The following is an 8,543-nucleotide window of genomic DNA, read 5'->3' on the forward strand; positions in this document are numbered from 1 at the left end:
TTTTGTGAGACCTGTGCCTCGCTTGTGCACACAACTGGATGCGTTGTGGAAATGAAAAAGTTAAATAATTGATCAAAGCCCTATCCTTAGAGAGTCCAAAACAGCTTTATACACATGCTTTATACACCTTTGCTCCCAAGAGCTAACAGCCATTCATTCAGGCATGGAGATTTATCCAGTTTGCCTGGAGCACCTTGTGGTGTCCTATATATTAAGAGGAGACTCTTCTGTAGATCTTCTGAAGTGCAATACTTTATTATTTTTTTGTTATTGTTTTAATTTTGGCAACACTATCCCATGCACATGTATATGGTCTATATGAATCACATTTCAAACTGTTTCCAACGTGGTTAAATAACAGCTTTGCTATGACAATGACTAAGATTTTATGCATCCCTGACAAACAAAATTGATTTCCACTAACCACGTCAAAAAGCCAGAAGAGATTTAGCCTTTCTGTCTTCCACTATGACTTTCTGGGGTGAGTTTTTACTTTGTATGAAAATACCCATTCTCAAAGGAATTAATAACACAATTTTTAATTCTGCATTTTCAAAATAATTTTCATTTCTGAGCATTTGGTTTCTGAGTGGAAACTATAAATATGTTGTCTTTGAAATGCCTTTTTAGCTCTGTTTAAAAGCTGAATCTAAATTATTTGTAAAGTTTATGTATTATTGTCCAGCTAATGGCTTTTTAGCTTAAGGAGCAAATGCCACTGAGTGCTGAACTACTATATGTAGGGAGAAATCACTGTTCACGTATAAAACAAAAATTAAATATGCTGCTTTGTACAAAGAAATTTTATTAAGTAAGACTTAAGCTCTATGCTAGTAGCTTGCTATAAATCACAAGGATGTAGTGAAACACTGAAGTTTCAAGGAAAGTGGGAAACAGAGTCACATTGATCTTAATTTCTTATTTTCAAATTAATTTATATATATATGATTGAACCACTTGGGGAATGATGAGAGACTTGGTTTCTGTAGATCTACAGCATCAGAAGACTGATCTGTGGGGCTTTAGCCTGTGATTTGCTGGGTGTTCATAGCCTACAACAGGCTCTAACCCATCGTATTTTATGTTAAGCATAAGCTAACGTGTGTTTCTGGGCATGGCATTCTGGTGTGCTCAACCTGTCGAGTTGAGTTCTGTGAATGAAGCACAAAATTTACTAGCACATTGTAAAACTTTCAGGACTTCATTCTTTGTAGTGGAATTGCTTTTTGTTTACATCTATTTGAAAGGAGAACTAAGCCTTGTCACTTTGGATAAATTGCTTGTGGGGAAAAAAAACTTTGTGATTCTACTACAGAGTTTGGAGGTACCAGGAAAATTATTCCTTGCTGTTGAGAGTCAAGTAAAAACTGGAAGTATTCCCTTTTTGTTAAAAACAAAAATTAAAGCACTTCCTTAAATTTGAAAATGTATTTTGAATTCTCAGTAGAGAACCAAACACTAACAAAAAGTAATTCAGTTTTAATGCTTACTGAAATTCAGGATAAGATGCCAGCTGAAAACTTCCTTGACAGGCATATTTAATAAAATAATAAATATTCTGAGTTACCTAGAACCAATTCCCTAGTCCTGTTGGCTGAAATCCCGTTTTCAAGGTGCAGTGTATACAATTCTGAATTTGGTACAGAAAGAATTAGCATACACTGATTTGGTAAGTCTGCAAGGCTGTGTGCTGCTGGACACGAGTTGTATTTCTAAATGTAAGTCCATGCCAACATAGTCCTGTGCTTAGGTTGGGAAAGCTGTATTATAGCATCTGTTCTTGGTCACAGTAGTAGTTTTCTGATACTTAGCATATTTAAAGGGTTCTGTAGCCTAACCAAAACGGGTGTCTAGGCTTCCAGTTTAAAGTGATTTTTCAGTCTGCTCTGGAAAATGTGTGCCTGCAAGTTTTTATGCAAGAACTTCCCATGTGAACACCCTGCAGGGAAGAAGAAATTCTAGGGAAGGCCTTCTCCCTTGCAAACAAGTGTCAGACTGCTAACCTCTGGCAGTGTTTTGGCCACATGTTGATCCTGGGGAGCTTCTGCTTATTGACTTTGGACTTAGGCACTTAAGGAACAAAGTTCGTGGATGATGAGGAATAAAAAACATGGTCATTCGGGTGAGCTTCTCAAAAAGCTGGCATGTAGTGGCTGCTGATTCTGGAGGACAGTCACATACCAGTTCACGGGCTAGGATGTGTCTGGTCTAACCTTCATGGTGAAGCTACTCTCAGAAATACTGTAGTCATGTACAGAAATCAAAATACAGTATAGACCCTCAGAACTGTAGTGCTTGTATTTGTTTGGGAGACAGTAGATGACTGATTTTCTTCAAAAGCAAAGGAGTTTTAGGGATTTAATTCAGCTGAGGAGGTGGCTCTTTCCTGTGTAAATTCAGATGAAGCTGTGACAAATGCTTCTTTCTTTTTTTGAACATATGTCTCTCTTCATGCCAAGATGGTATTTGTTTAGCACATAAGCAGACTAGAGTGAATAGTGTCAATGTGTTATTGTAAATGCAATTGACTATTAACTCAAACATATTTTACAAGAGGACTGTGGAAGCAGATGGTGTACTGTAGCTGACTTTATTTCCTGATTCTTATTTATTTTGAGAATGTTTTCTTCTCTTAACAGGCTTGGGCATTTTAAACCTGGATAGCTTTACAAAGGGGAAATATTAATTAAAGAATTAAAAATTAATATATACATATCCTGTAAATAAACACTTTTTGTCACACTTGTGCTATCTGTATTATTTTCCTGTTAGGGAAAACTTTGTGCTCTTCTTACACCATCATTAGGATGCAGTAGTCTCTTTAGCGAGTGCAAAGATTGTTGGAAACACTTCTTGATGTATTGGTCTTTCAATACCAGCTTAGAATTTAATAATTCTTCAAAGGTAATCTGGCTTTACTTTAGGAAAAAAAGGGGGGGGGGGGGGAAGGAGAATAGAAATCGGATTGTATGCAACAGTGTTTGAGCTTCATTCATTTGAACACAGCATTTGTGTTACAGAAGATTCTTTTATTTATTTCAACGTGTCCAAAAATTCTACTTTTTTTTTTTCTTTTGCAAAAGATCTCTTCATCATTTCAGAATTGTGTATTTCTAATTTTCTAGACCTCAGTTAAAAGGTAAAATGGTTGAGTCTTTGTAAAAAGAAAAAATAGTACAGGAAATTATGAATTTAAGTAAATATATATATTTATGGATATGAGAATCTCCTTTAAAGTGTGTGTATTATATCCTGCAGTTCATGTACTACACACATGTACACAAATACATATAAAGTGTTGGTGCAGTACTTAAGACCATTGCTCATTATCTGGTCTGGAAAGATTTCTATTACTTGGGCAGCTGATCACGTCAGTTTCTAAAGGGTAAGGCTTCATCATGTAACACCAAGGAACTGCTCAGTACGTACACGCGCCCCATGTCTGTATAGCCATGGGGTGAGAAGGACATAGGCATGTATAGGGAATAGATTACTAAGGAGCAGGGACTAGCTTGGACATCTTAAGTAATGCGAAATATCACAAGTTAATCTCATGTAGCTGTTGTATTTTTTCACATCTGTCCCAGTTGCAGAGATTTGCAAAGGCTGCCAATGCAGCACTGTTCAGTAAGATGTGTATTGCAGGCAAAACCTGCCTAGTTTGTATGATTTAAATCAAATTGGGATCCGAGTGGTTTACTGGTTTCCTATCAACACATAAGTAACTGGCAATTGATGATACACTTGGGACCAGTGGTGGCAGTGCAACAGATAAACTCATTTTTACCAGAAGTCTCCTGGTAATCCCTTATCTGCTGTCTAATCCAGCTGATGGTCATCATTGCTTTACCAAAATGAGTTTTGGGCAAACATCCTCTCACTACACCCTTACCCCTGCTGTGCCATCTGACCTGATGGTGCTGTCCTGGCCCACTTTGAGGCAGCTGGGCTGCACTAGTGCCCCCACAGCTGGCTTCAAAGAGCAGCCACCGGCCTCTCCTACATTTTAGTGGGTTTTAACGTGTTTAAATTGAGGAGCTGAGCTTTGTGAGCAAGTAAATATAGAAAAATTAGTGGAGGGGTAATTGTTCAGAGCTAGAGGTCTGTTCCCACACAGGTGGCATCTCTATACCTCTCACTAATATGACATCAGCTTGCAACAAAATAAAATGTATGCTTCATATACAAAGATATATACATCATATTCTGTATATACCCAGGCATATGTGTATGTTTGGGTTGGATTCAGCACACCAACAGGCACCGCCGCTGAAGGAGCTGCAGCCGGCCGGGCCTGCCCCGGTGTCGCCCATGGCAGCGCCGAGCTGCGCCTCAGCGGCCTCCAGGCGGAGCTCTGGGCTCGGCGTTCAGCGAGACGCCACTGAAGGCTCAAAGGCTGCGAGTCTCACACAAAACCCGGCTTCAGGCTTTCTTATTGCTTGTTGTGGAAGGAAAAAGGCCTGCTAGAAAGCGCTGCTTGAAAATGATACACCGCATCCTCCCCCCCCCACCCCCCCCCGCCCCCTAATTCGGCAGATTGGCCCCATCTTCAAAACTGGCTGCACGGTAGAGCTGGGCTAGGTTTGTGCTCTTTGACCACTAGGAACGAATTCTGCAGCTTGAAATCCAGTTCTAGGGCAAGAACTATGTGCAATTAGGGCCATTTACAGGCTTCTCCATAAAAAGCTTCTCTAGACTTAAAGAAGTATTGCTATGCCCTGGAGCACCTTGTGCATCCCAATTCATGTACCACAGGAGTAGCTGAAGTAGGGCACTACAGTGTTCGTGCTGAAGGATCATTATAGTCCACAAAGAGAAAACCATCATAGGAGAATACCAACAAGGAGAATAAATCATACACATAGTGCTTTAATTCTTTCACTGTGTGTTACGAGTGTACTTTTTATGCTATATCTGCAAGAGTTTGAGAGAACAAGCCCTTCATCTGCAACAAAAGGCTGTTGGAGTGTCTTGGTGTTGTGGTTTAACACAGCAGGCAGCTAAGCACCACATAGCTCGCTGGGGGAGATAATCATGGAAACAGTAAAACTTGTGGGTTGAGATAAAGACAGTTTAATAGGACAACAAAGGAAAAGAAAATATTAATAATTATGATAAAGGAATATACAGAACAACTGATGCACAGTGCAATTGATTACCACCTGCTGACTGATGCCCAGCCATACCCCAATCAGTGTCCCCCCCTGCCCCTTCACTGTTCAGCATGTCACCATATGTTATAGGACACTCCTTTGGCCCAGTTGAGGTCAAAAACAAGGCACTTGGCTAAGGTAGGAATTGCGGCCATTGCAGATTTGGTGGCAAGAGCAGGTAGCTGAGGCTCCTTAGCAATGCTCTGAAACCACCCTGTTTAATCCCTGTGCTTGACTTTCTTCAGTGGTATTATGAAGGCAAAGAGTTAGTGCTCCAAAAAAAATTATGCCCTTGGTTCAGGTAATTTCCTGAACCTGTAATACAAACAAAGAAAGGAGACTATGTATGGCTGACCTAGTTAAATGGGTTGTGTTATTAATGACTTTCCTATGGCTGTAATAACACTTCAAAAGTTAATAGCTGAATGTAGGTAGCAGAGATCACCTCGTATTTCATGGGTTAAAACCTTCAGCTCCCAGTGCCTTGGAAGCCCTGCCAGAAAATAAAACAAAACAAAACAACAACAACAAAAATCAATCAATCAATCAAACAAACAAACAAAAAACACGTTTGAATAAGCTTCCTGAGCTGGGAGAAACAATCTTACTTTGTGGACTGAGAAATTCTAGAAAATGTTGATAATATGGCATTAACTTAACTGTGGATCTTATCTCTGTTGTATCAGATACTTGTGGTTGAACACAAAGGGTTTTGTTTCACAAAAACTAAGAGAAAAAAAATTGATGTGGGAAAATGATAAGTAGTCAGGACATTAATTTATGTAAACTGAGAATCTGTCTAGAGCACATATTGTGTCTGAGTAAACTGAAATCTGAGCCAACATTTGCTTCACCAGAGGCAGAACAGAGAAGTCTCTTTGTTGAGAGGAGAGATCTTGCGCTCTGACCTTTGGAATATCATGAGTCTTTTGTAACTCGTCATTTGGGAAGTAAAATATATTGGCCTTGTCATGGATTTCTAGATGCAGAACTGAAACATTCACGGAGCACACAGAGGATGCCAGTAGGTGATAAGATAAAAGATAAAAAAGATAAAAGTAGTCATTTGCACATGCTGTCTTTCTCAAATTAACTAACACCAAGATTGAACTTATTTTTTTGTTAATACTCCTTCTTAACACATCAGCTTGCCATTAATTTTGCAACACTTGCCTTATTTTTTAATTGCTTGTTTAAGTAGGGATGATTAAGCTGGATCTGACCGGCAACTGAAAAAGAAATGATTGCCACAGAAGCTTGCTTATCTGGGCCCTACTTGCACATGCAAGCAGAAACAAAATCTCCTCTATAGGCACCATCACCATTTTACTGATTGTCTGTCTGGTTTTGATTTTTCTTTCAAAAGATTCCACACAATGACGCTGTTTTCTCACCTGCTTCTTACCATGGAAGTTATGGAGTAGGGGATACCCTTACTCAACTCAAAGAATTACATACTGGTTTTATCAGGTTAACATTAGCCTACAAGCTAAGTTTTCTACGTTAACAGATCAACACATGAAAAAATAAACTCAGAGCAAGACTTTCTCTAAATGTACGGAATAACTGCCATAATAAGGTAGATTTCTTACCTGATGCCTCTGCTTATCTCTGTAAGAAAAGTATAGTTACTACAGAATGAGGGAACCCTTCCAATCATGAACTATCCACTAAGATGGTTATTTAAACCACTGAGGTCTTCTAGGGAAGAGTCACAGTATATCTGAAAAGAAAGATTCTGTAGGAGGTTTGCCACCTAGTGCAAATCTGTCCTCAACTGCATTTTTAAATTTACTTATTTATTGTGAAACATGCAATGCTGTGATGAGAACTTTAAAGGTCAACGTGCAACCATCTCCCATTAGGCACTTGCTAGATGAGCAATACCTGACAAAACAACATTAATTGCAAACCAAATGACTGAGAAGCACTTCATAGTCATCCTCAATATTTCCATAAAACAGCTGCAATTTCTTATGAGAGGTATTAATTCCTAGGGGATTCAGAGAGCAAAGGCTTATTTCTCCACCACATTAAAGCAAATGCTCTAGCATTCTGTTTAATGTGATGGAGGAAAATAATATAAAATTTAGAACAAGCTAATGATTTACGATCTGGGATATTTAGATTTACTTGAAATTCAGTCAAGACATCCCAAGACGCAGTTCCTGTATACAGACAGTAGACTCACCAGATCAGCGAATCATCTAATTTTAACCTGCTGACAGGTCTGTGGGATCAGCAGTAACACTAGGACAACACCAACTGTCTTACTATGCAATTAGAGTGAATCATGTAATTGCTTTCTTCCTCATTTTCAAGGTAGAGGTAATACAATACCTCCCAGATACAGAGCTGGGACAAATTCCTGTTTTGGAGAGCATTGTGATGACTCTTGAGTCACAGGAGTGCTGAGCATGAAACGACGAGCATTTAAGATCTCCATGAGGATTTTAAAAGGGGTGAAGGGGATAAAGGTCTCTGTAAAGATTGTGTGGACGAACATGAAAACAGCTCAAAATAGTATTCCTGATTCTATTCCGGAAGACTCAACAAAAGGTTGTGCAGAACCTACCAAACTTTCGTCATAGCTGAGACTCAGCCAACACTGGGAGTTGAACCCAGAGTCCTATTTCCATTTATTAGGCCAGTGCTTTCATCAGGCAAAGGCAAGGCCCAGTGCCAGGCAAAACCCACCCTGATGGTTTCAGCACTGAGGGGGTGAATTTCTTCTCTGATGTTACAATATCCCGCATCGGAAGGGACCCACAAGCATCACTGAGTTACCCCTTCCCAAAGTTCAAAGAAACGTGACTGTAAGGACACAGTTCCTATACCCTCGCATCAATTAAAGTATGTCTTATACTTTATAGCAATAATACTTACCTAGTTTTCAATGTTGCATCTGCCCAGAAATCTGAATGCTCTCACTCTGGGACAAAGATTTAACTGAAATGCAGAATTAAGTAATAGGAAGAAAGATCCCCTAGACCTAGTATTCTATGAAGGGAGGGTCTCTTGCATCTTTCTTCCCTTCCTCAGTGATTCGTAACTGTGGACTAGTTCATAAAACAAACATCATACAAACAAAATAAAAAAAAAAAAAAAAGCAAGCAACCAAAAACAATCCCCCAAAACAACTGCAATAGCAGAAACTTCAGAACTTCAGAGCTCAAATCTTCGAAATTCCTCCCTAATAGATTTGCTTTATGTAGAAAAACAAAAACATCTAAAGCCTCTGTAGAAAATTTCACTTGTTATCACTATTCACTATTACTAGAAATTTAGGTACCTGGTAGGATAATTACTATTTCTTCACAGCTGTATTTCAGCGAAGAAATAGAAACCACAGATGGAAAAAAATCAAGCAGCAGTTTAAAAAAGACTTAC

This window comes from Aythya ferina (assembly GCF_964211825.1).
Source record: "Aythya ferina genome assembly, chromosome: 2".
Lineage (NCBI taxonomy): Eukaryota > Metazoa > Chordata > Aves > Anseriformes > Anatidae > Aythya > Aythya ferina.